This window comes from Macaca fascicularis, chromosome 17, assembly GCF_037993035.2.
Source record: "Macaca fascicularis isolate 582-1 chromosome 17, T2T-MFA8v1.1".
Lineage (NCBI taxonomy): Eukaryota > Metazoa > Chordata > Mammalia > Primates > Cercopithecidae > Macaca > Macaca fascicularis.
The window spans coordinates 24,106,933-24,131,332 of NC_088391.1; the positions used below are offsets into that span (position 1 = coordinate 24,106,933).

The 24,400-nt window shown below is 46.3% G+C and overlaps 2 long non-coding RNA genes across 2 annotated transcripts in view; one reads left to right on the plus strand and one right to left on the minus strand.

Moving 5' to 3' along the window:
* LOC141408978 (uncharacterized) overlaps positions 1-15,416 on the plus strand; it is a 67,958-nt gene extending 52,542 nt beyond the window's left edge. Inside the window, exons 3-4 of the long non-coding RNA XR_012426927.1 lie at positions 6,032-6,120; positions 10,626-15,416. This is a non-coding gene — a long non-coding RNA (uncharacterized lncRNA). The remainder of the gene's footprint in view (positions 1-6,031; positions 6,121-10,625) is intronic.
* A 1,542-nt stretch (positions 15,417-16,958) lies between these two features.
* LOC141408979 (uncharacterized) lies at positions 16,959-22,502 on the minus strand. The gene is made up of 2 exons (XR_012426928.1): positions 22,340-22,502; positions 16,959-17,372 (listed from the first exon to the last, which is right to left on the minus strand). It is a non-coding gene; the product is annotated as an uncharacterized lncRNA (long non-coding RNA).
* Positions 22,503-24,400: the final 1,898 nt, after the last annotated feature.

Sequence of the window (24,400 nt, forward strand, 5' to 3'; positions counted from 1 at the left end):
GAGGCAGGAGAATGGCGTGAACCCGGGAGGCGGAGCTTGCAGTGAGCCGAGATCGCGCCACTGCACTCCAGCCTGGGGCACAGAGCAAGACTCCGTCTCGAAAAAATAAATAAATAAATAAATAAATAAATAAATAAAAATAAAGAAATACAGAGGATATGGAAAGTTGTTAAATAACATCTCAAGGATACAACCAACCAAATCCAGTATGTGGGAAATTCTATAGAACAAAGTACTTATTTTCATCCAGAAGTATCATGAAAAGAAAATAGGAGAAAACGGTGATTTAGATGAAAAGAGATGTATAGGCATATAATTCAAGGCTATGTGTGGACCTTCTTTGGATTCTGATGTAACTAAACCAACTATAAAAAGACATTTTTGAGACAACTGGAGAAAGTTGAACATAGACTATGATAATATTAAGGGATTTTTGTTAATTTTAGTGTTATTTTTGCTTATTTTTAAAGTCCTTATCTGTTAGAAAATCATACTAAAATTATTAATTAATTATTATTATTATTATTATTTATTTTTTGAGACAGAGCCTTGCTCTGTCGCCCAGGCTGGAGTGCAACCTAAAACACAGTATCTACGTGATACAAGGGCTATACTGGAAAAGAAGAGACTGCTATGAGAAAAATAGGTAAAAGGGACAACATTTTGATTAGGACAGAGGATGAAGGGGGCAGGGAAAACTTCTTTGAAGAGCTGACATTTACCTGAGATCTAAAAGATGAATAAATGTTTGCCATCGGTATATGTCCATCAAATACTAAAAAAAAGAGGGGCTGAGTATGGTAGCACGTGTCTGTCGTATCACGCTTTTGGAGGCCAAGGCGGAAGAATCGCTTAGCCCGGGCGTTTGAGACCAGCCTGCGCAACATGGTGAGACCCTATTGCTACAGAAATTTAAAAAAAAAAAAAAAAAAAAAATTTAAATTAGCCAGGCATGGTGATGTTCACCTGTAGTCCCAGCTACTCTGGAGACTGAGGTGGGAGAATTGTTTGAGCCCAGAAGGTCGAGGCTGCAGTGAGACATACAGAGTGAGACCCCGTGTCAAAAAATAAAAATAAATTAAAAAGGAGGAATATTATGAAAATGAACGTCCAAGTAATATCCTGGAATTTGCAGAAATATTGTGCTCTTCCCAAGCTTCAAATCCTATTTGCTGAATGAATTAGGGCAGTGAATGATTAGAGTAACATGGGCTGTTGGTGACAGAAGCCAACTGGCAGTTGCCAGTCTTAATAACCTGACTCTACTTATGCACTGTCCCCCTTTTTCAGAGTGTGGATTTCAGGAACTCTGCCCATTTTTGCCCAGAATAACTCTAATTCAATGGGAACCAGAACTTTTCCACTGGGCTCTGAACGCTTCCCAAGTCACCCAGTTTCTCCTGACGCCAGCACTGTCTCCTTGAGATGGTCCAGGTTGCCTCTCACCTGCCCCAAGACAAAGTATCCCAAGGTTAAATCTGGGACTCTGGAGAAACCAGACAGGAAACAAGGGTGAGACCCAACCACAGGGAGCCCAAGACTGGGCCCAGAGGACATGCGGGGGCAGGGGACTCGGGCTGAATGAAGGTCATCTGAATTTGGGAGTGTGTACCTAATCTGCAAGATGGGAGAGTTGATGCCAGCCGACCTCTGACTCAAATGTGAACTTGCATCAATCACTTCACCGCCCTACCCCTGAGTCTCAATGTCTTTTCATTTGTATCATAATGGTGAAAATCATGGTGGCACCCCTTTAGCCCTCAGGGATTCAGCTGTAAGATTTCAGTTATCCCAGTAACTTTGGGAAAGGCATGCTGGTACAGTTTATCCCTACAAGCAGAAGGCTGTCAAATTGTTGATTCTGGACGCAGCATCCAGAGGGTGGTGCAGAGCCATTATTATCCCAACCCAGCATCTCTTGTTTCACCATGAATGGGAATCCTAGCTACCTTGTCTCTCTGGCCTTCCTCCCTTTCCTCCCCACCTCCCAGAGCTCATCTGTCTTTTCCAGTTCCTCTTTCCCTGGGACCAGGGAGCAACACAAAGTATTGCCTCCAGGAGGGCGGGGCAATTGGGAGGGTCTGTCCTGAGTCTTTCTTGAGCTTCAGAGGAGGAGACATTAGATTCTACAAAGTGGACCATCTACAAGAAAAATAGTCTTGTGAACATTGTTGGTTTTTTAAATACATAAATTTGTTATATTATAGTAATAAATCACAATCTCTGCTGTGCTTACCATATATTCCCTACCAAAGGAAAGGGGCAAGGGAGTGAGAAAGAAGATAAAGAGGAAAGAAAATTCCATTTAACTGTAGATATAAATTATCATCAAACACTGTGAGCTATGGAACATCTTGTGACAATGTGAAGGCAAACACCTGCCAGTTTCCTCCTAAGTTCACTTTTAAGGATCTTTGTGTACATTGGACCCACCCAGATCATCCAGGACAATCTCCCTATCTTAGAGTTAGCTGTTTAACATCCTTAATTCCAACCTTAGTTCCAGACTCAAATATAGAGAATGAGGAGACAAAGTTGGCAAGAGTAGGTCAATGCATTCACTAGTTCTCAGAATAATTAATAGCTAACTCCCTATTCTTTTTAATATTGTACATTCTTGGCCAGGCATGGTGGCTCACACCTGTAATCCCAGCACTTTGGGAGGTCAAGGCGAGTGGATTGGCTGAGCTTAGGAGTTCATGACCAGCCTGGGCAACATGGTAAAAACCCCATCTCTACTAAAATACAAAAAATTATCTGGGCATGGTAGTGTGCGCCTGTAGTCCCAGCTACTCGGGAGGCTGAGGCAGGAGAATTGCTTGAACCTGGGAGGTGGAGGTTGCAGTGAGCTGAGATCACACCATTGCACTCCAGCCTGGGCGACAGAGTGAGACCCTGTCTCAAAAAAAAAAGTCCAAAATAGGCCTCACTGGGCTAAAATCAAGGTGTCAGCAGATCTTCGTTCCTTCTGGAGGCTCCGGGTAGAATCCATTTCCTTTTCTTTTCCAGCTTCTAGAGGCTGCCTGCATTCCTTGGCTGGTGGCCCCATCCTCCATGTTCAAAACCAGCAGCAATGAGCTGGGTCCTTGTCATGCTGGCATCTCTCTGGCTCTCTCTTCTGCCTCCCTCTTCCTGATTAGCAACTTTTAAGGACCCTTGCAATTACATGGAGCCCACTCACATAATCCAGGATAGTCTCCCTACGTTAAAGTCAGCTGATCAGCTACCTCCATCCTCCTTTGCTACATAATAGAACATATTCACAGCTTCCAGGGATTCAGATGTGAACATCCGTGGGAGGCCATAACCCTCCATGCCACAACTTGCAAATCCCCTCTTCAGGGCTGGAGGAGAAAAGGCCTGGATCATGACAAACCATGTTGAGGTGTCAGGGTCAAGAGTGCTGTGTCTGCTCCTGCCCCCACCACCCCCTGCACACCTATGCGCTGCTCCCGGTACTGAGTCATCCACACTAGCAACCCATAGCCTCCATTTTATGGCTTTTCCAAGTAGGCCTCTAGCCTCTGAATCCTCAGGCGTCCTAACGATCTGATGTTTCTAAAGGCTTCTTCCATCCCAAACCCCAGATTTAGCTTGAAGCAAAGGAGGAAGTAAGAGTCAGCCAACTTCCTATGACCTCCGTGTCCCTCTGCCTTGCTTATACATCAGCAACCTCAGCAGAAGGCTCCAGGCCGTTCTCTTCCTCACACCCCTCCTCCCTCAGGGCTGACTCCACAGCCTCAGCCTGAACCAGCACAAGCAAGGGAGGAAGCGTCTGGACAGTGTGCTGAAGGAGCTCTAATGATTCAGGTTCTCCAGGCGTAGTTCTTGATATGCTAGATTCATTTAGGAATTTCTTCCTTTCACTACCCTCTCTTCCTCATTCCTGTAGTCTGGCTAAGGACTAAATCTAAATTTTTTTTTAACAATTAAAACTCACCAATTGCTTTATTGATCTATTGGCTATCTGCCTTTCACCCAAAGCTCCCAAAACCCATTGCTTCTTTGAACGCCAAGCCCCCAGGGTAACAAGGTTTATAGGCTACAGAAACACATCTGAAATTATTTCTAAAGTGCACTCTGATTTCTCTAATATAAAAATATGCATGAACCGAGAAGTGAAAACACGGAGGGTTACACTAGAGTCCAGGACAATCTGAAACCAATCTGAAAAGTCGTTAAAGCAGCTTCTAGCAAAGCCCCAAGCTGGAAGGGAAATTTCTCTACCTGTGGTACGTTACTCGCTTCTCACAATGAGCCACAGACATCCGGCAGGTCAGGAGGGAGTGCTTTTAGTCACAGGCTGTGAGAACATTTCATGATAAGGTGTTAGAAGCTATTAGGCTTCTTGTTGCTACTCTTGTTGACACTTACAAATCATCTAAACCCCCCCAGCATAACCCATTGCCACATCATTAAGTTTCTGAATGCATTTGGCTGAATGTGCTGTGTACTTGAATTTAAAAGCAAGGGAGCTTTTCCTATGAGATACTGTGAGGCAGCAGGGTTTGGTCTATGATTAAAAATCCAATTCAAAGCCCCATCATTCAGGGGCCAAATGATCTTCTTATGTAAAACGGCTTTTAACAGAATTGTGCACATCTTAATTATGGGAGGACTGGTATAGGGTTTGCTACCAACCTCCACTTAAAGGGTACAATAAAGAAGGAGCCTTGGACAGTGAGGCCAGAACTTGTAGACGTGGCGGGGTCGGTGGGGAAGAACAGAAGGACGCATATCCTCTTCCTTGAGAGCAGCCTTTGGTGGCAGCCCACACCCCAAGACATGGGAGGCAGGAGAAACTGGGCACACTGTTCAATTTTATTTTTAAGGAGAAAGGAAAGGAGATTTCGAAGCTTCAACAGCAGTAATGGGTCAGTTTCTTCAAGCTGGGTTGATAAGATGTGCCTGGGGTCTTGCCAGGGAGAGGTCCCTGTGCAGTGTGCACAATTCATCCTCCTACGAGTTTGTTCCGTCTGTTGTCTTTTGTTTGTTTGTTTGTTTGTTCGTTTGTTTGTTTTCGAGACAGTCTTGCTCTGTCGCCCAGGCTGGAGTGCAGTGGTGCAATCTTGGCTCACTGCAACCTTGAGCTCCCAGGTTCAGGTCATCTTCTCACCTCAGCCTTCCAAGTAGCTGGGAATACAGGTGCTGCCACTACACCCAGCTAATTTTTTGTATTTTTGTGGAGACAGAGTTAGGCTGTGTTGCGCATGCTGGTCTTGAGCTCCTGGGCTCAAGCGATTTGCCCACCTCGGCCTTCCAAAGTACTAGGATTACAGGCATGAGCCACTGCCCCAGCCCTTCTCTTGTCTTTCTAGTACAATGTAGAATGTGTCACACAGGATTGTTTAAAAGTCTGCCAAACCAGTCAGGCTCGGTGGTTCACGCCTATAATCCCAGCATTTTGGGAGGCTGAGGTGGGCACATCACCTGAGATCAGGAGTTGGAGACCAGCCTGGCCAACATGGTAAAACCCCGTTTCTACTAAAAATACAAAAATTAGCCAGGTGTGATGACAGGTGCTTGTAATCCCAGCTACTTAGGAGGCTGAGGCAGGAGAATCTCTTGAACCTGGGAGGCACAAGTTGCAATGAGCTGAGATTGCGCTGCTGCTCTCCAGCCTGGGCGACAGAGCAAGACTCTGTTGCAAAAAAAACAAAACAAAACAAAACAAACTCTGCCACACAATGTTGGTAGTAGTGATGTTCAGTAACATACTGATAAGCAAAAAAAAAAAAGCAATTAACAATATAATATATATCATTCTAATTTTGTTAAAATCATTATATAGATCTGCTTTACATATGTGAGCATGATGTTAGAAGAAAATGCACAACAATCTTAGAATGTAATACTCATGCGTGATTTTAAAACATGTTTCCATATTTTTTTGTATTTCTCAATTTTCTACAATCGATATGTGTTGCTTTTATTATCCTAAAAACAAAGATGAATTAAAGCAAGATGTCAGGTAAGCCTCTTGCTAGGGAGAACAAAGTTTAAATTCCCTCTTCTCCTCCTCCTTTGGCAGACGATTCTATCTTCTAATGAACTGAAACCAGACTCTGCAGAAGAGAAGTGAGGGGATAAGAATTTCTGGGTGAACTTCTCTACACACTGGTAACCAAAGGGTTAGTGGGGCTGCAGAGGTTGGCGGGTCTGGTGGGTAGGGATGGGGCGGGTCCCGTGTTGCTGAGAAACCTGCTCTTCTCTTTGGAGGCTGCAAGGCACTCATCCAGGGCCCTTTCCTGGATAGAGAGGTTGTCCTCACCAGGGTCTGGGTGACCAGGGAGATTTGAAAACAGGGCAGGTGGCCAAGATCCTGGGCAGGACTAGTTGAGTCTTTGAGGTGTCAGGTGGGAAGCAGAGAGAGTGAAGTCACAGGCTGTGTTTTCTCAGCACAGCCAGTTCCATTTGGCAGGCAGGTGTGGACAGAATGTCCACAGCAACTGAGAGCACAGCAAGCCGGCTGGGCGCGGGCGGTTTCCACAGCCATCTCCCAAGGACAACATCCTGCCCAGAGCCAGGCTTTCAGAGAGGTCCCCGCCCCGACTCCAGGTATTATGGTTTAACAGAAGGAGCTCAGCCTAAGTCAAATGAGTTACCTTCTAGCTGTGTGACCGTGAGCAATTGCTGAACTTCCTGAACCTGCACCCTTATCTGTAAAAATGGGAACACTGTAATAGCAATCCCACTGAGTTGTTGGGAGTTTTAATGAGAACACATATATTAAACACACTCTGTAATTGTGCCATAGTAAACAAAACCTTGTTACTCTCATGAGGAGACAGGAGCCTAACCTTCTGCACCCCTATTCTCCATCAAGGCAGGACCTGATTAGGCAAAGGTCACAATCGTGAGTCACCTGAACAAAGAAGACCCTGTCCACTTTTGCCATCTCCTCTACCACGCTCTGCTACACATGCTGGCTTCCAGCAGAGCACGCACTCGTGGTCTGCCCCCATGAGAATCATGGGCACTAAACATTGTGGAAGAGGTTAAAATAGAAGTCTTCTGTTGGGTAAAGTGGCTCACGTCTGTAATCCCAACACTTTGGGAGGCCAAGGCAGGAGGATCTCTTGAGGCCAGTAGTTTGAGACCAGCCTGGGCAACATAGAGAGATCCCATCTCTACAAAAATTAAAAATACAAAAATTAGTCATGTGTCTGTAGTCCCAGCTGAGAGTCTGAGATGGGAAGATCACTTGAACCCAGAAGTTTGAGACCAGCCTGGGCAACATAGGGAGACCCCCCATCTCTACAAAAAATTTTAAAATTAGCTGGGCATAGTGGCACACACCTGTAGTCCCAGCTGTTTGGTAGGCTGAAGTAGGAGGATCACTTGAGCCCAGGGGGCTGAGGCTGCAGTGAGCTATGATCAAACCACTGCACTCCAGCCCGGGCAACAGAGCAAGACCACATCTTGAAGAAAAACTAGAAGTTTCCACTGAAACACTGAGACAACAGACAGTAGACACTACATTAAGTTGTGATGCAAACCAGCCTGGAGCCCTAGCAAAGGTGGGGGTGGCCAAGAACTGTCCAGAAACTCAGATCCTCCCACTGTGGAGGGTATGAGGGGATTCTAGGAAGAGGGATTTGGGAGGAGGATTTTGAAGAATCACTTGTTTGCTGAGTTCCACTCTGCCTAAAGAGAAAGGACAGAGGTTGGGTCCCCCTTTACCTCAATGCAAGAGAGCAGAGCTTTAAGGAGACCACCTGGAGATCGATGTGAATCCCTTCCAATTTGGGGACAGGGACGGGGCAGGCTGGTGTCTGTCTCCGGGTGAGAAGTCTGAAGGGCGCAGGGAAGCCTGGATAGGTGCTCCCAAGCCAGGGAAAGCTGCTGCATTGGGAAGGCACTGTCCTCCCAGCATCTACTGGGGCAAATTGTGTCTAGAAGTTCCCCAGGGCCCCACTCTGGGTAGGGCAGGAGGCTGTGTGGGGCTTCAAGCTGCTGTCCACCCGAGCGCTAGAGGCAGACTGCCGGGACACGAGGGGCTGGGAAGGTCAGACTAGAGCTGCTTCCGAATTCCTGGGGATGAATGGAGGGGGTGGGAGGGAGGCTCCGAAGAACCCACAAAAGCTCCCAGGAGAAAACAAGTCAGCTCGGAGCCCCTGGCAGCCTGGAAAGCACGAAGCCAGTTACGACCGTGTCTGAGGCGGCAGAGCTTCCAGTCGCCCTCATCTCCCTCCCTACATCCCAACCCAGGGCAGCTCAATCACTACTAGACCATGAGCGAGGAAGAGAAAGGAGGCAACCCCATGCAGATTGTTGACCACAGCCAGACCACTGGACAGAGTGGAGGACTGAAGTGGTGACCAGGACATGAGCGTGGAGGTCTGATTTCTTAAAGTGAAAATGACTATACGGCATTATATTTCCTTAGTGAATGCTTACCATTTTATGTTTCCTCGGCATCCGTTTTTAATCTAGATTTAACCTTGTACCAGAAGCAGGGCTTAATCACCTTTGACACAGTTTCCAGCTCTCTGCTTCCGCCTTCTCCCAGGTCTTCAGTATGGTCAATCCAGAGATCTCCTTTCTCCAGTCCGCTCCCAGTGGCCACCTCCCTCCGGGACAGCTGGACACAGCCTGCTTGATTCTCCCACTGACCCCCGCATCCTGCACGGACTGGGAAGATTTGCTGCAGTGACTCCATAGAACTTGTGGTCACTTGCTGTACACCAGGCAATTAGAACTCCCTGTGGGAAACCTGCTTGGTGATACCCTAAACCCCAACAAAAGCTTCAGCCTACAGGCCTCTCCCTCTCCTGCTCCCCACCCATTAGGCAAGGGTGACCCCCTTCTTCCCATAGGCTCCGAAAGGCATGTTGCCCTCTTCGTTCTGACCCGTAAGCCATCCACGGCTTCCGTCACTCTGTGTGCTTCCTTGCGTGGTCTCCTTTGTGTCTCACCTGACCCCCAGACCCATAGCCCACTTCTCTCATGGTCTGCACTCTCTAGAGTGGCTGTCGCAGGAGGAATGAACTGCACACGGGTCAGCCAAGAGCCACAGGGAGTTGCCAGTATAAGCAAGTTTCCTGTGAGTGGGACACCTGGTGACAGGCCGGACACGGAGGCATGAGGCTGTCCACGAGGATACAGAAGCACGTGGGAACAGCCACCTCCCCTGGAACCCCAGCAGGAGAGGGCTAGAGTGTATAGCCACTTTCCCGAGCGAGACCGCAGGACCAGATTAGAGGAAAATACAGCACCCGCAGAGTCACCCGGGAAGTCCTGAGACCTCCTATCTGGACACAGAGGGCTGCTTTCCTGACCACACCGTGGGAATTTCCTTATTCAATGAATCAAAGTGCAAATTACACATTTATTGAGCCTGCTGAGCACTGTGGCAAGCCCTATTCCTAGCCCTTTACTTTTATTAAATCATTGAACCCTTACAGCCACCATATAATGTATATAATGTGGTATCCCTGTGTTCACGATGAGAAAACGCAGGCACAGAGAAATGAAGTAACTTGTCCAAAGTTCACATGGATGGAAAGCAGCGGAGGCTGAGTTTCAAGCCAGATCCATCCTTCAAGCCTTCACTCAAGGGCTCCTCCAGCACCGTCTTTGAACTCTCCAGGATGTCACAGCAACTCTTAGGGTGTGTTTCGTGCAGAACCGCGATTGGTGCTGAGGCCCCAGTTAGGCAGTGATCTTCCTCGGGACAAGGGCTAGATCTCACTCATTTTTGTGAGACAGGACGGAGCCTCAGGGTGTCAAACTGTTTAATCATACCTGTCCCCTCTCCCCTGAAGAGAGCTCTGACTCCACACATCCTTGCTTTGCCCTGGCCCAACCAGCTCTTTGGATTTAGTGATGGCGAGCTGGGAGCTGGGGCAAAAGTCACACAGAAGAGGCCTGAAGGCTAGGGAGGAGTTTTTCAGAGTTTGGGAGAGGAATGGGATGACTGTGAGGGGTGAAGAGAGTGGAGAAGAGAGAAAAGGCATAATTTAAGGTACAAGCCAGAATCCACTTAGGGGTGTTCAAGAATCACATGCAAGATTTGCTAGAGATTACATTTTTGTGGCTGTACTGTAGCTTTTATTGTTCATTTCATTTTGTTTCTGTCCAACTATGCTCTGAGGCAGACTGTGTCTTGGCTTCCCAATCCTACCGGGTCTCTAGTCCCAGAACCTAGTGTCTGATGCACAGTGGGTGCTAGGTAAATGTCTGCTGAACTGAATTGAAAGTACCTTGCTAAGAACTCTGTAACTCACAGCCCAGCTGCCTGCTTCAGTGGGTGAATGGGCACTGAGGAAGAGCTGGGAAAAGAATCCCGGAAATGCACACTGAGAGGCAGCCTTGGGGTAACTTGACCTCAGCTATTTAATAAAGACCTAACAGTTAACTGGTGTGCGTGTGGCTTAGGGTCGGGCAGGCTGACAGGAGCCTGGGCTGGTGTTCACGCTGTCAGAGCTTGGGCAAAGCAGTAAGTGTAAGGCCTCCCTAACTCCTAGACCTAGGCTTCGAATTGTTCCTCCGGGTGGTGTGAGTCAGAGGTGAGGGTGGACAATTTGACCTCCCACAATCCCAGCTTTGTCATATCTGTGTGGTTAGAGTGTGGCCTTCCAGCCCTTTTTTATTAACTTACATTTACCTTATTCTACTTTTAGGTAACCTTTGACAATGCCCACTCTTTGAAATGGTCCGTCCAAGGGATTTCAAGAGGTCAGCATCTTGTGTCAGGTATTTTATAAAAGGAGCCTTCTTTTCTACATGTGGAGCCCAGCTGGGGAGAAGTATGTTAAGAAGCCAGCCTTGAAATACCCATATGACACATCATCAATTCAAGACCAGGCCTCGTTTTTCTGCCACCTGGTTAGGGGATTTTTTTCAGACACTGTGGGACAGAAGGAGGCCTTGAGAGGCGTCAGTGCTCTTTCTCTCAGGAGTTCAGTGAAAAGTCTTATCTTTGCCAGCCTCAAAAATAAGGTCAAGAAGAGATAGTCTCTCCGTTTACAGTTGGACAGTTGTAGCCTCAAGAACATATGAGGTATTAATATTAGCTAGGAATCTCTGACAAGGACCAGAACTTGCATCCTCAGATATCTTCAGTGTCGTGGGTCTTCAGTACAGCCTTGAAGATAATTCCTAAAAAGCCTCAGTCCACAAAAATATCACCAACTTCAAAACTAATTCACATCACATCATTATTGCTCAGGAACAAATGCTTCAGATAAAAGTAGAAAAGCCAGATGACTCAAACTAGAGAGGAAGAAACGAGACCTCAAACTTTTGCTGCCACTTGGGAACAACATTGTTTTTTGTTTGTTTTGTTTTGTTTTTTTAGATAGGGTCTCACTCTGTCACCCAGGCTGGAGTGTGGTAGGGCAGTCCTGGCTAACTGCACCCTTAACTTCCCAGGCCTAGGTGACACTCCCACCTCAGCTTCCCGAGTAGCTGGGACTACAGGCATGCACCACCACAGCCGGCTAATTTTTGTATTTTTAGTAGAGACAGGGTGTCAACATGTTGGCCAGGCTGGTCTCAAACTCCTGACCTCAAGTGATCTGCCCACCTCGGCCTCCCAAAGTACTGGGATTATAGGCATGAGCCACTGCCCCCAGCAGGAACATTTTCTCCTCTCCTGCACATTTTCAAGAATTCCAGGACAGTGACCTTACTCCTTATTACTAGGCTAGCAAGGGGCTCTTTGCAAACACAAACAACAGAGAAATATTGTTGTGAATAGGCACTTGGCTGACTTTTGTCAAAGTGGTTTTAACTGTTTAATACAGATGATAAGAAATAGGACTTTGTTTTTCAACTTGGTATAATTTCAGTAGGAAGTTTATGTCTACTTTTCTGCTTAATGTGTTTCTTCTTAATGTAACATGGAGTTTTTGGGCAGAGATTAAGAGGTACCTGCTGAGGAAGATGTTTATAAATTATGGCAGCCTTCCTATGCCTGGTGGAGGCCAGCTGGAGGTTACCTGAAGGGGAATCATTACCCCTCCCCTGCATCATATCAGGATCTCCTTTTAGTCAAATGATTCACACAGTCTATAAATTATATCGAGCCAGAACACATCTGCTGCCCAGAGGGAAGGAGACAATGGAACTGTTTGCAGTCAGTCAGATACAGGTTCCTGAAAAATAAATATACCTTGGTTTGCCCAGCAGTTCTCTAGGGACAAATGGGCCACTTTCATATTTCAAAATGGCATGCATATGGCAAGATGACAGCATACTTCAAAACGAGGAGCTGCGGAACGCCAGGGACATCTGGGCGAGGTCCTGGGCTCACTCCAGCGGTGGAGCAGTGTGCAGGGCAGATTGCTGGGGGCACAGCAGGCATGCTCAGGTATTGCGAGTAAACACCGAGGAACCGAGGCAGCTCATGCGGCGCACCTTGGCTGAGCGCGACATGGAACAGGATGTGGGCCGTCATCTTTCAAATACCCACTGTAGCGGGGACCATCCCAGTGGAGGAACAAACCATGCAAGACTCGCCTCCAACAGCGACACCGTGTGGCAGCTACGCCAGCTGCAGGCGTGGGCCGCTCAGGCTCGCATCTAGCTCAGAGGGAAGAGGCAGGACTGTCGCTTTGGCTCAATAAGGCACTGGGATCATAAGCCCTGTGCCCCAAGTTTGGGCAGCTGCTCGTGCCAGTTACATTCATTTTCATCTCTCTCACAATTGCTCTATATGTAAGCATGGGAATGACTTTTAGCTGTATTGATTTATGGGTTGCCTGTGTCTCTAAATTTCTGGCCTCTTGGTAAAAGTCAGGGCTACCCTTAATAGACCCTGTTTTTGGGCTGGGCGCGGTGGCTCACGCCTGTGATCCCAACACTTTGGGAGGCCGAGGCGGGCGGATCACGAGGTCAGGAGATTGAGACGATTCTGGCTAACACGGTGAAACCCCCTCTCTACAAAAAATTAGCCAGGAGTGGTGACAGGCGCCTATAGTCCCAGCTACTCCGGAGGCTGAGGCAGGAGAATGGCGTGAACCCGGGAGGCGGAGCTTGCAGTGAGCCGAGATCGCGCCACTGTACTCCAGCCTGGGCAACAGTGAGACTCTGTCTCAAAAAAACAAACAACAAACAACAACAACAACAAAAAAAAAAAAACCTGTTTTTCGAGAGGACCTTATAGAAGTCCCTCTAAGTAGCAACAGTATACACACTGCTGGAAAAGTACAGTTCCTTCCTAATACGGTTTGGCTGTGTCCCCACCCAGATTTCATCTTGAATTCCCACGTGTTGCCAGAGGGACCCGGTGGGAGGTAATTGAATCACGGGGGCGGGCCTTTCCCATGCTGTTCTCCTGATCATGAATAAGTCTTACAAGATCTGATGGTTTTGAAAAACGGGAGGCTCCCTGCACACGCTCTCTGTTTGCCTGCCACCATCCACATAAGATGTGTCTTGCTCCTTCTTGCCTTCCACCCTGATTGTGAGGCTTCCCCAGCCACGTGGAACTGTGGATTCTGCATTAAACCTCTTTCTTTTATAAATTGCCCAGTCTCGGGCATGTCTTTATCAGCAGCATGAAAACGGACTAATACACCCCACTGACTGGATAAAAAAAGGACTCAATGTTTCCAGTGCTCAACTGGCTGCTGGAATGATATCAGACTCCTCCTCTTCGGTCCATAACCACCTACCCCACCCGAGGTGGTAAGAAACTGTAACCCCTAACTCTGCTCTTTGCCCAGAGATCTCCCCTTTCTTTCCCCTGGGTCTCAGGAGGTCAGCAGTGCCAATGCAGTTTTCTCCTGTCTTCCTCAAATGCTGTGAGTGTGAACTCCCTGCACAGAGAAAAGCTGCAATGGGGGCCACCCTGGGACAGCGCTGCTCAATCAGGTATCAGTCAGGTGAGCATAAAGACAAACGTCACATGCCTCTCTTCCCTACAGCGGAAGAAAGTGCCTGAAAAAGAGACCGAGTGGGCTGAACTAACCTTTAGTATTTAAGTACCGTTTTCTCACACGTCTTAGTCACATAGGGAAGTCACTCAAAGGTGAATTGTAAGTGGGGAGAAGAAAATGGATCCATGGAAATTAAATGGAAAGTTATTTGAAATATGATGGAGGTGACACTCTACAATTTGCCTTCCAGCCCAGATCACAGACTTTCCATCCATCCCTCAGTGCGTCTCACCCTTCACCCAAAGCACCTGTTGAAGCCAGGTGTGCTGGCTGGCTCAGAAGATCAGGAATGAATATGGGATTCTTCGGACTTCCCTATTTTGTTAGGGAATATAATCCCAGGGAGCAGGGCCGAGGGAGAAAGGGAATGAAGCAGAGAAGGAAAGAGAACCCACTCAGGGGGCCAGTTACTGAGCTGCCTGCCACCAAGTGCCAATGATGGCTACATCTGTGGGCACTCATTCAAAATATATTTAACACTCATTAAATCCCAGGTATTGTGCAAAAAGCATTAGAGTCCCTGTTCTCACAGAGAAATCATGTGAATGGCATCTAAAGCCTGTCCATGGGAGTGCAGGGAAAGGAAAAATTTACCATCATCTCTTGCCTTCATTGGGCAAAGATTCACCCCAGAGGGCATAAACTCCCCAACACTTCCAGCTTGCATATGTATGGACACCAGGCAGGTCTCTGCCCTGAGGTGGGAGATGAGAGGTGACCAGTGTGCACATAGGGAAGGCACTGTTGTGCCCGTGTGATGTCAGCTGGAGCCCATGTGCCACAGCAGCTGAGACAAGAGGCAGGTGAGGCCAAGAGGATCCGAAACACCATCCTGGGAAGCATTAGAAGAACAGGACTGTAGCAACTGTTTGCAACTCCACACTGGGACATCTAGAGCTGTGTGGCAGCCAGCAGGACAACGTGAAAGAGCCAGACTCTCCCAGAGACCCAAGTGACCCCAAGCACATACTAAGTCTGAGCAGTAAATGGGACTTCACAGGCCTTTGTGGTCTTCTGAAAACGTTCTACGCTCTGGTTCGTAATCCACATCCTGCACCACTTTGGAACCCAGCAGAATCACAATCCAACCCTCTCTCCCCCAGGAAGGCAGTTAGAAAAGAGGTGTCACAGGTCTGCAGTCAGCCCGTGTTCAAGTCCCAGGTCTGCCACCTACTGGCTTCGTGACCTTCTGCAAGATTCCTAAACTTCCTTGAGCCTCAGTGTCTTCCTCTGTAAAATGGGAAGTTGTGCTATCAAACGACATCATTGAATGTAATGTTTAGCCAGCCCATCGTCCAGCTCTAGCTCCCCATAAATCCTCCACAAATAGAAGTTGTTGTGATTATTATGCCGCCAAACTCTGTGCCTCCGGGAGTATCAGGTTTCTCGGGGAAAAATTAGGATGGTGTGATACTCTGAAAGGATTCTAAACCTTTAACTATATCATGAACTGCTCCCCCCTTGTGGGCAAATAGGAAACTTGGCAACAGGAAAATGGGCTGAAACAGAAATAAAATTTGGTAGTAAAATTAGCATCACATTTTTCCATCTTTGTTCAGGGCCCATCAGGAGTGGGTTGGTTCTGGAAGAAGCGAAATGAATTCATCCTAAAAGAGAGTCTGGTATTCTTTGCCCCACTGTCAGACTTGGGGTGTCATCCTCAAGGCGATGCTTGTGAATGACTTCGTACTTTTATGAAAACAGTCCCAAGTGCTTAACTTTTCATAAGCGGACATACCCTGTTCCTTGACACGAAGAGGTTCCATGCTACTTTGGTTTTTGAGTACCTAACAATCAAGGCCAGATGCAATGGCTCACACCCACAGTAATCCCAGAACTTTGGGAAGCTGAGGCAGTTGGAAAACTTGAGCCCAGGAGTTCAAGACCAGCCTGGCCAATATAGTGAAACCCTGTCTCTACTAAAAGTACAAAAATAGCCAGGCATGGAGGCTCGCACCTGTAATCTCAGCTACTCAGTAGGCTAAGGCAGGAAAATCTCTTGAACCTGGGTGGTGGAAGTTGCAGTGAGCCAAGATTGTGCCACTGCACTTGAGCCAGAGTGACAGAGTGAGACTCTGTCTCAAGAAAGAACAAAGAGAGAAAGAAAGAGAGAAAGAAAGAAAGAAAGAAAGAAAGAAAGAAAGAAAGAAAGAAAGAAAGAAAGAAAGAGAAAGAAAGAAAGAAAGAAAGAGAAAGAAAGAAAGAAAGAAAGAAAAAAGAATTGTAGCTTTTTTTCCTTGCTTTCAGTTAGTTAAGGACTTTATTAGCCCCCCAGGTGTCTACGCAGCTCTAAATTTGTGCCAGCCTTCACACCAGGCTTGGGGATAGGGAGCTGAGCCTCTAGGGGAAAGTTGCTTAGAAGGGGACACACATCCCGAGATAGGTGCACACAGAGAGGCTGAAACCCCATCTCATTTTAAAAATAAAATGAAGACAACACAAAGCCTTAGGGCCTGCCCTCTGCAGTCTTAGTGTCTAGAGGAGGATACTGACACATAGATGATTACAATACAACCGGGCTGAGAATGGGAACGGGAGAGCACACCAACATGCCCTTTCTAGAGATGTAGCACCAAGAGTCCACACCAAGCTTCACGGCAGCTAAGCCAGCCTACACTCAGTTCCCGGCACACCTCAGTCTTCCAGTCTCTGGTTATTGGTTCAGACCACTCCTTCCACTTAAATGGAATGTTTATATTTTATGTTTATCAAATAAGCATCAATTTTTTAAAGGATTGATGAGCATTCCTCTACAAGATCCTTTTCTACCCAAGTCAAAGCCACCAATTCGTATTACCAAAATTTCCCAGGGCCCAGGGCCATGAGGTTTAGAGAGAGGGAGAAATTCCTCTTGCCCCATAAAAGGCCTGCTTAGCAAGTTCCTCTTTCCAGTGCTAGAACTGCCTCTTCCCAGTGATGACAATGTGCAAGTCCATACCCTTCGGTGGAAGTGCTCCACCCCGTGCCCAAGAGCTGTATCAGGGGAGGCTATGCTCACGCAATGTGAGAGGAGAGGGAATGAGGATGTACCTCTATCTCCCGAATTACCAAAAGAATGGACAGCTCCTTGCCTTTTCATTTTCAAATGTTTTATTGATACATAACATTCATATAGAAAATTGCACAAATCATAAGGTATAGATAGATGAATTCTCTCAAAGGATTACCTCCCCCCATAAAAACTACTCAGGTCAGCAACTATGTTTACACTTTTGATATGTCTTAAACTCTAAGTTATTCCATCTTAAAGAGTTGCGATTTGCTGAACCCAGGCCAAGTGTGTGTGGTCTCTTCTCCAGCACGAGGCAGGCCGAGGCGATGCCAGCCTGTTCTTCCTGTGCGTTTGGGGTCTCTGCTCCTCATTCCAGCAAACAGCGAAGTCGGACCTAATACACACAGCTCCACAGAAACCACAGCAGTGTTTGCAGACACGCCACAGTGTGAGTCCACAGGCGGAACGAAGCCATTTCCCAAAGGAAACATTGGCTGCAAAACAAACAAACAAACAAACAAACAAACAAAAACCCTCTGCCTACCGTGAAGACAGCATTTGAATCCTTAAACAGGGCAACAATGACTGCTTGCAGCAGTCATTAGCCTCTCAACTAAACAGCCCATTCAGGTAGACTTCTCTTAAAAAGAAACAGTTTCCATTAAAAGTATATTCAAGACTTTACCCCTTGCATGACTAAAAACCCTTGAGGGTACTGAAATGATCTTTTCCACATCTTTTATCACTCCCAGAAAGGTTTCAAAGAATTACAATTAAATTCCACTTTCCCCCAGAGGCTCTGAAAGGAGGATGCTTTGCCAGGAGATGGAGGCAGCAGAAGAGACATTTCACTGAGATCCTGGGATCACCTGCCACACCCACACATATTCTCTTTCCTTCAAGATTAGCTGAAGTCCAATTCCTGCTCAGCCTTTCGTGCTCTCTCCAGGGACCTCATCTGGTATTTGCCAAACACTTTCTCATATACTAAATCTTTGCACTTGCCCTGGTGCCTTATGGTTATCTAAGGCTCAGACAAACTCATTTATAGACTTCCCAAACATTCCCTTGGTGGCAGACACTGAGTTAGGACCTGAATACATCAGGGACAGCATACTGATCACCAATTTATCTCCCCTTTTAATAAAGTTGTCCCTGGGAGCTGACTTCCAGACCAGGAGCTACATCTCCCATCCTCCTTGCATTAGATGAGGCCATGTGACCATTTCTCAACAACGGAAAGTGAGTAAAAGTGATGTGTATCATTCCTGAGAATAAGTGTTAAGAAGTGTGGCTGCCCTAGCCCCTCTTCCCTTATCCACTGGCTGGATATAGAGGACTGCAAAGCTGCAAGGCATGGAAAAGCCACAGAGTAGGAGCCAGAGTCCCCAGATCACCAAGGAAGGGAAAATCACCCACCAACCCAGAATATCTGCACGGGCTATTATGTGATTGAGAAATTGATTTCCACCATGCTAAACTACTGAAACATGAGGGATTATTTGTTACAGCACTAGTATTACTCTGACTTTACAATGAACAAGATATGATCTCGATCACAGAGATGCTGATATACAGAAAAGTTAGACTTGCACTTTAGAAATCTCTTTCTAGGTCACGCATGGTGGCTCACGCCTGTAATCTCAGCACTTTGGGAGGCTGAGGCAGGTGGATCACCAGGTCAGGAGTTTGAGACCAGCCTGGCCAATATGGTGAAACCTCATCTCTACTAAAAATACAATAGCCAGGTGTGGTGGCACGCACCTGTAGTCCCAGCTACTCAGGAGGCTGAGGAAGGAGAATTGCTTGAACCTGGGAGGCAGAGGGTGCAGTGAGCTGAGATCGTGCCACTGCACTACAGCCTGGGCAACAGAGCAAGACTCTGTCTCAAAACAAAAAAAGAAAAGGTGGCGGGCGCCTGTAGTCTCAGCTACTTGGGAGGCTGAGGCGGGAGAATGGCGTGAACCCGGGAGGCGGAGCTTGCAGTGAGCCGAGATCACGCCACTGCACTCCAGCCTGGGAGACACAGCGAGACTCCGTCTCAAAAAAAAAAAAAAAAGAAATCTTTTTGTAGCAACAAGATGGAGAATAGACTGAAGTGCCTCCCAAGAAGGAAGACAGACATAGATATAGATATAGACATAGATACACACACACCTATACATGTATATTTATACACACATCTATATATACATATATATATCAACTATTAATTTTATTTTTTCAAATCCAACATTTATTCTCCCTTCTTATAACATCCTAATTTTCCTTAATCCATGTAGTTTAAGTAGAACTGATTAAGTAGAACCAATTCTAAAGGTCTGTCAGAGTCATCAGAGCTACAATGGGACCTTTTCCAGAAGAATGAGAGAGAGGCATCCTCTTTCCTCAGTGGTCTCCTGAGAGATAGATTGTGGGACTGGTGCCCGTGGCAGCCATCTTGCCCCCATTAAGGGAGAGATTGCTGAAAATGTAATGAAGGAAGAGAGGAGGTGGAGTGGGTTCAAACATCTGGCCTATGATCCGTTTTCCTCCCAATCACTAGCGGGATTTGTAGAGAAAGAGGACAAATGACAAAATTTATTTGTAATTATGCTGATAACTGACCTCTTGATAAATAGTTTCAAGAAGAAAAGCCCTTATTTGTGGACTGCTGTTAGCAAGATGCCCCTGGCTTAGAACTGCTTATGGTAAACAAATCTAGAATCGATGGATAAATGAGGCACGTAAAAATTGAAAATGTCACATAAGCTCAGTAACAATCTTTCAAGAAAATGGAGATGTCTCATAATATAAACCCTCCTTGCTGTGTAAGATGAGCACAAACATTACTTAGAGACCTCATCTTACTACTCTCAGCCAGAAAGCATGTCTTATACAGGAAAGAAGGACCTGGGGAACCTTGTGGGATCTCTCTCAGCTCTCTCTCTATTCAGTTATCTATTGCTGTGTAACCAATTTCTTCAAAATTTAATGGTTTAAACAACATTGTTTTATTCTCTCTTGTGTTCTCTGTGGGCCAGGAATTTGGACAGGGCACAGCTGGGTCAGATTTTCTTTGCTCCATAGTGTCCGAGACCTCCCCTGGAAACACTAAGAAACTGGAAGTGACTCGGTGGCCGGGGCTGGAATTGCCTGAAGTCCTGTTCACTCACATGTCTGGAGATGGGTGCTGCCTGGGAGCCCAGCTCATGCTAAGGATGGCATTTCTCCCCACGTGGCCTCTCCACAGCTTTCTTTGCTTCCCCACAGCATAGTGGCTGGACTCCAAGACTGCAAATCCCAAGAGGAACAGGCAGAAGCCATATCACCTTTTATGACCTAGGCCCAAATATCATCTAGTGCCACTTCTGTTGTGTTCACATGCCCACCCAGATGCAATCGAAGGCAACGTGGACCTCACCTCTTGAGGGAAAGGTGACAGTGTCACACAATGAGAAAGGCACATGGAATGGGAGAGCTTGCTGGGGCCATCATGGAAAGTGCAGCCTGCCTCGTGCTGCGCTCGCCTGTGCCATCAGATTGCTTATATATTTGCAATTACTAGTAAAGGTGAGATCTCCAATTTGACAGAGGAATTAAGAGTCAAGAGATGATGAACAAGAAAAAAAACTCAATGGGCCGGGTACGGCGGCTCACACCTGTAATCCCAGCACCTAGGGAGGCCGAGGCAGATGAATCACTTGAGACCAGGAGTTCAAGACCAGCCTGGCCAACATGGTGAAACCCCGTCTCTACTAAAAAACACAAAAAATTAGTTGAGCGTGGGGTTGCACACCTGTAACCCTAGCTACTTGAGGGCTGAGGCAGGTGGATCGCCTGAGCCTGGGCGGTGGAGGCTGCAGTGAGCCAAGATCACGCCACTGTACTCCAGTCGGGGTAACAGAGTAAGACTCTGTCTCAAAAACAAACAAACAAAAAAGATATTGAATAACCATGTCTGTGCTGTATATCTGGCTGTGCCTGAAGTCAAAATCATCCTAGCACTGCCCAACTGCATGAGCCAATATGTTCTCCTTTTTATGTAAGCCTGTTTAATTTGAGTTTTCTTTCCCTTGTAATCAAAATATTTAAGAATAATATAGTGTGTATATATTATTTACCACCCTATAAGGTGGTACTTTTAACTGTTTGTTTGTTTGTTTGTTTGTTTGTTTATGAGGTGGAGTCTCACTCTACTGCCCCAGGCTGGAGTGTCGTGTGGCACAATCTCGGCTCACTGCAACCTCTGCCTCCTGGGTTTAAGCAATTCTCCTGCCTCAGCCTCCCGAGTAGCTGGGATTACAGGCACACACCACAACACCCAGGTGATTTTTGTATTTTTAGTAGAGACAGGGTTTCACAACGTTGGCCAGACTGGTCTCAAACTTCTGACCTCGGGTGATCCACCCACCTCGGCCTCCCAAAATGCTGGGATTACAGGCATGAGCCACCACACCCAGCCACTTTAAGCTGCTTATAAAAATATACACATACTGGGCTGGGTATGGTGGTTCACACCTGGAAGGCAATAGTTCAAGACCAGTCTGGGCCACATGGCAAGACTCCATCTCTACAAAAAAAAAATTTTAATTAGCTAGGCGCAGTGGCTCATGCCCTGTCATCCCAGCAGTTTGGGAAGCTGAGGCAGGAGGACTGCTTGAGGCCAGTTATTCAAGATCAGCCTGGCAACATAGTGAGACCCTGTCTCTACACAAAGTAAAAATAGAAATACAGATTTGGTCATCAACAATACTTTTAAAAGCTGAGTATAGACAAGACATTCTGCTAAGTGCTGAAGATAAATGGATGAGCACAACAGGCAAGATGTCTGACCTCGTGGAGCTTCCTTCCAGGAAGAATCATTGTCATTGGATGAGTGACAGTTGAGGCCATGGGTGTGCATGAGGCCCACCAGGAATGCAGTCTTGGGTAAGTTGCAGACTATATTTCAGGGCTAAGCTGAGGCAAGGATCCCTCAAAGGAGATTGAGAAGGAATGGCCAGAGAGGGGAGATTAAAACCATAAAGAATGTCCTAACAGCCACCCAGGAGAGAGTATGTAGACTGAATATGAAAGTGTTTAGGCCAGGTGCAGTGGCTCACACCTGTAATCCCAGCACTTTGGTAGGCTGAGGTGGGCGGATCATGAGGTTAAGAGATTGAGACCCTCCAGGCCAACATGGTGAAATCCCGTCTCTACTAAAAATACAAAGATTAGCTGGGCATGGTGGAAGGCACTTGTAGTCCCAGCTACTTGGAGGGCTCAGGCAGGAGAATCACTTGAACCCGGGAGGTGGAGGTTGCAGTGAGCTGAGATCGCACCATTGCACTTCAGCCTGGCAACAGAGGGAGGCACCATCTCAAAAAAAAAAAAAAAAAAAAGTATTTAGTAAGGTATTACACAATAATACCTTCAATAATTACTATTTTTTGCTCTCATCTCTACCTTTTTAAAATCATTGTTTAGGTGTTTGCCTTACCTGAGTTTCCTGAGGATGGGAACATTTTCCACCTTGGTGCCCCTTGAATGACCTGGTGAGTGTCTTCCATGCTAAGTCGGTGTTTGTGGAAGTATCATGTCTGTTCATTATTGTGAGTGAGTGAGTGTGCGTATGTGTGTGTGTGTGAGAGAGAGAGAGTGTGCGTGTGTGTGTGTGTGTGTTAGATAATCAAGCTACCTGAGGGGAGGGGCTGGAGAGAAGCTTTGGTTTGGGTTCTTTATCATCAGACGCCCTAGCAATTAAGTCACTCAATCTTTGTGTGTTGAAGTTATTTCTCCTCTGTTCCAGTAGCTAAGCCTTCATGTATGATCTCTGAGCTCAGATGTGCCGCCTGTAGGGAAACACTTTGTTTACTGCTCCCTAATCCCTGTTGTTCCTTGGCACAGGTGCACAGGGTGTTCTCACAGGACTATTTTCGTTTCATTGTTAGAATCAAGATTTCCAAGACTAATAAGCAGAGCACTTGACCTAAACAAACCAGTTCAGCTGAGATATGAATAGGCAGCCATAGCTGCACAGAAATCATGACCAGAAAGGACCTAAGGGGCATCTAGAGATGGATGCATTTAGGCCAGCCCCCTTGTTACACAAGTGAGAAATAAGTACACAGAGAATTTCCAAAAATTGTGCAAGGACACAGGTAGTTAATGGCAGAGCTAGAATTGGAATTGAATATCCAGACTCCCAGACCTTTGATCCTTATACCATTCCCAAGGTTTCTTCTTAAACTGAGTTCATCTGTAAGCCTAGCGTGCTGCAACCTAAGTGATTCTGCAATTCACATATGATGTGATTAATGTTGCAGAGGGACTGCTAATAGTCCAGCTCTCCGAGTGGGCGCAGATGAAGGAATACATGAATTGCTGATCCCACCATTGCATGGTTTTTCCATAACTTATATACTAATGTTTCTAATCAACATTCATTATGGCATAATATTTGTAAAGGTCTGAGACTGGAAAGTTCTTCAGACTCAGATCTTATACTCTTTGCAAGACCTTTGTATGACCATCTTTCTTTCTTTTTTCTTTTTTTTCTTTTTCTTTTTGTCGAGACAGAGTTTCACTCTTTTTGCCCAGGCTGGGGTGCAATGGAGCAATCTCGGCTCACTGCAACCCCCGCCTCCTGGGTTCAAGCAATTCTCCTGCCTCAGCCTCCCAAGTAGCTGGGATTACAGGCACCTGCCGACAAGCCCAGCTAATTTTTTTTTTTTTTTTTTGTATTTTTAGTAGAGACAGGGTTTCACCATGTTGGCCAGGATGGTCTCGATCTCTGGACTTTGTGATCCACCCGCCTCGGCCTCCCAAAGTGCTGGGATTACAGGCGTGAGCCACCACACCCGGCCGACCATCTTTCTTTAAGCAGCTGCCACTGCTTTTAGCAACAGGATGAGAAAATGCCATCAGCCATGCAAAGCAACAGCAGCTGCAGCAACTTTGAAGTGGTCGTTGCTCCTGTCATCTCACCTCAGGTCCTAATCCTTTTGTGACATGATCATCTTCTCCAGTGGCAACTAATCATGATGTCACAAATAGAGGATTATAACTCTAGTTGAAGAATAAACAGTAGGAGGAAAAGAAAGATCCTGTTTCCATGTCAGTGTTTCTGGAAAATTTGCCTTTAGGGAAAACACAAAACAGAAAATCCACTTTATTTTCACATTTAATAATAAGAAGAATAAGAATGTCTAACATGTCTTGAGTCTCTTTCTAAGAGGCAAACATTTTGCTGAGTTCTTTTTCACATACATGATCCCAGTTAATATCTATAACAACCCTGCAAAGGAGAAATTAGTCACAATTCACCAAAATGGAAAAGTAGATTTAGAAAGGTTAAGTAAATTCCCCAAGGTTTTTATAGCTAGCAAGTGGCAGAACCAGAATTTCCTACAAGTGAGCTATGGGATGAAATTAGATCTTCAAAATATGGAATAAGATATGGAAAAATTCCATAGACCCACAGGTTCTTAAAGAAACCACAAATGGCAGACCGAAGTTATTGTCCCTTTTGTAGATGAAGTTCCTGACACCTGGAGACGTT